Below are 3,824 nucleotides of genomic sequence, written 5' to 3'. Positions count from 1 at the left end.
TGACACTGTGAAAGTAGAAATCAAGAAGGAGCATCAATAGTTGATGGTTTGTAAAACCACTAAGTTTCAAGAAAGGCAAGGGCTAGAAGGGATACTTCGTGAAACGGCAAAACAGTTGCTGCACTAATGAAGAGACCCAAGATTAAACCCAAACCTGAGACTAAGTGCTTCTGTAATGAGGGGAACAGTCACTGAGGCGGAGCAACTCTAGATACTTGGTAGATAAGAAGGCTGGCAAAAGTCGAAAGAAGTATATTTGATATACATGATGTTGATGTGTACTTTACTAGTACTCCTAGTAGCATGAGGGTATTGGATACCGGTTCGGTTGCTAAGTGATTAGTAACACGAAATGAAAGCTACGACATAAACGGAGACTAGCTAAAGGCGAGGTGACGATACGTGTTGGAAGTGTTTCCAAGGTTGATATGATCAAACGTCGCACGCTCCCTCTACCATCGGGATTGGTGTTAAACCTAAATAATTGTTATTTGGTGCTTGCGTTAAGCATGAACATGATTGGATCGTGTTTATTGCAATACGATTATTCATTTAAAGAGAATAATGGTTACTCTATTTTCTTGAATAATCACCTTCAATGGTTTATTGAATCTCGATCGTAGTGTTACACATGTTCATGATATTGGTGCCAAAAGATACGAGGTAATGATGATAGTACCACTTACTTGTGGCACTGCCGCTTGAGTCATGTTGGTATAAATTGCATGAAGAGGCTCCATGTTGATGGATCTTTATACTCACTTGATTTTGAATCACTAGTGACATGCAAATCATACCACATGAGCAAGGCCTTGTTTTCATTGAGATGAAATAAGATAGTAACTTGTTGGAAGTGATACATTTTGATGTATGCAGTCCAATGGGTGCTGAGGCACGCAGTGGATATCATTATGTTCTTACTTCAATGACGATTTGAGTAGATACTAGAGTATTTGCTTAATGAATCACAAGTCTGAAATATTGAAAAGTTCAATTCTGTTTCGGAGTGAAGTTCGTCGTAACAAGAGGATAAACTGTCTACGATATGATCGTAGAAATGAATATCTGAGTTACGAGTTTTGGTACGCAGTTAAGACAATGTGGAAATTTTTCGCGGTTCATGCCACCTAGAACATCATAGTGTGATGATGTGTCTGAACGTCATAGCCACACACTATTTGGTATGGTGCATGCTATGATGTCTCTTATCGAATTACCACTATCATTTATGGGTTAAGCATTAGAGACAACCGCATTCACTTTAAATAGGGCACCACGTATTTCCGTTGAGATGACACAGTATAGACTGAGGTTTAGAGAAATCTAAACTGTCGTTTCTTGAAAGTTTGGGGTTTCGACACTTATGTGAAAAAGTTTCAGTCTGATAAGCTCGAACCCAAAGCGGATAAATGCATCTTCATAGGATATCCAAAACAGTTGGGTACATCTCCTATCTCAGATCCGAAAGCAAAGTGTTTGTTTCTAGAAACGGATCCTTTCTCGAGGAAAGGTTTATCTCGAAAGAATTGAGTGGGGGTGGTAGAACTTGATGAGGTTATTGAACCATCACTTCAACCAGTGTGTAGCAGGGCGCAGGAAGTTGTTCCCGTGGCGCCTTCACCAATTGAAGTGAAAGCTGATGATGGTGATCATCGAGCATAGGATCAAGTTACTACAAGCCTCGTAGGTTGACAAGGTCGCGTACTACTGCAGAGTGGTACGGTAACCCTGTCTTGGAGGTCATGTTGTTGAGCAACAGTGAACCTACGAGTTATGGAGAAAGCAATGGTGGGCCCGGATTCCGACAAATGGCTGGAAGCCATGAAATCCGAGAGAGGATCCATGTATGAAAACAAAGTGTAGACTTTGGAAGAACTACTTGATGGTCATAGGACTATTGAGTAAAGATGGATCTTTAAAAGGAAGACAGACGATGATGGTGATAAGTCACTGTTAAGAAAAGCTCGACTTGTCGCAAAGATGTTTCCGACAAGATCAAACAGTTGACTATGATGAGACTTTCTCACTCGTAGCGATGCTAAAAGTCTGTTAGAATTATGTTAGTAGTTGCTGCATTATTTATGAAATATTGCACGTAGGATGTCAAAACATTGTTTCCTCGACGGTTTCCTTGAGCAAACATTGTATGTGATACAACCAGGAGGTTTTGTCGATCCTAAAGATACTAGCAAGTATGCAAGCTCCAGTGATCCTTCAATGGACTGGTGCAAGCATCTCGGAGTTGGAATATACACTTTGATGAGATGATCAAAGATTTTGGGTTTGTACAAAGTTTGTGAGAAACTTGTATTTCCAAAGAAGTGAGTGGGAGCACTATAGAATTTCGGATAAGTATATGTGGTTGACGTATTGTGGATCAGGAGTAATGTAGAATTTCTGTAAAGCATACAAGGTTGTTTGAAAGGAGTTGGTACTCACACTATGAATATGTGTAACATCACGATCGATATTCATCAAGAATAAACCATTCACCAGCGGAGCATGACCATAAAACATATCACTCATATAAATAGAACAACCATTATTCTCTGACTTAAATGAGTAGCCGTCTCGCATTAAGCAAGACCCTGATACAATGTTCATGCTTAAAGCTGGTACTAAATAACAATTATTAAGGTTTAAAACTAATCCCGATGGTAGATGTAGAGGTAGCGTGCCGGCGGCGATCACATCGACCTTTGAATCATTCCCGACGCGCATCGTCACCTCGTCCTTGGCCAGTCTCCGCTTATTCCGCAGTTCCTGCTTTGAGTTGCAAATGTGAGCAACAACACCGGTATCAAATACCCAGGAGCTACTACGAGCGCTGGTAAGGTACACATCAATAACATGTGAAAGGACGTGGATGTCGCCTAGAGGGGGGGGGGGTGAATAGGCGCTTTAAAATAATTAAGGTTTAGGCTTGAAGAAATGCGGAATAAAACTAACGTTTAATATGTCAAGCACAAAACCTACAAACAACTAGGCTCACCTATGTGCACCAACAACTTATGCTAAGCAAGATAAACAACTAAGTGATAGTTGATTGCTTAAGCAAGATAAACAACTTGATGAAGACTAGTTGATTGCTCCCCCACACTCACTATGGGTGAGCCACTCTTCAGCATATCTTCACAAGTCCATTGCCACCACAATGGACGGCAAGCTTCAAGCATGCTATCTTCGTGCTGATCCACTTGAACTTGCACATCGCAATCTTGATGACGATCACAACTTGACGTCATACTCCATGGGTTGTATGCGATCTTCCCTTTGACGCAAGCCCATGGAAACATGACGTCATACTCCATGGGTTGTATGAGATCTTCCCTTTGACGCAAGCCCATGGAAACATGACGTCATACTCCATGGGTTGTATGAGATCTTCCCTTTGACGCAAGCCCATGGAAACACACCTAACCCCCACATAGAACTCTCACGAAGACCATGGGTTAGTACACAAACACGTAATGGACAATGCTTACCATACCATGGGATCACTTGATCCCTCTCGGTACATCTTGTACGCTTTGTGTGTTGATCATCTTGATTTACTCTTTGTCTGAGATCTTGATCAACCATGTGTCTCTGTGACCATTCTTTGGATAATACCTTGAATACCATCTTGGTCATCATATAAACTCCTTGAACCCAACAGATGGACTTCAAGAAGTGCCTATGGACAAATCCATACCATGGGATCACTTGATCCCTCTCGGTACATCTTGTACGCTTTGTGTGTTGATCATCTTGATTTACTCTTTGTATGAGATCTTGATCAACCATGTGTCTCTATGACCATTCTTTGGATAATACCTTGAATA

The sequence above is a fragment of the Hordeum vulgare genome, chromosome 6H (assembly GCF_904849725.1).
Source record: "Hordeum vulgare subsp. vulgare chromosome 6H, MorexV3_pseudomolecules_assembly, whole genome shotgun sequence".
Taxonomy (NCBI): Eukaryota; Viridiplantae; Streptophyta; class Magnoliopsida; order Poales; family Poaceae; genus Hordeum; species Hordeum vulgare.
This window is presented reverse-complemented; position numbering follows the sequence as displayed.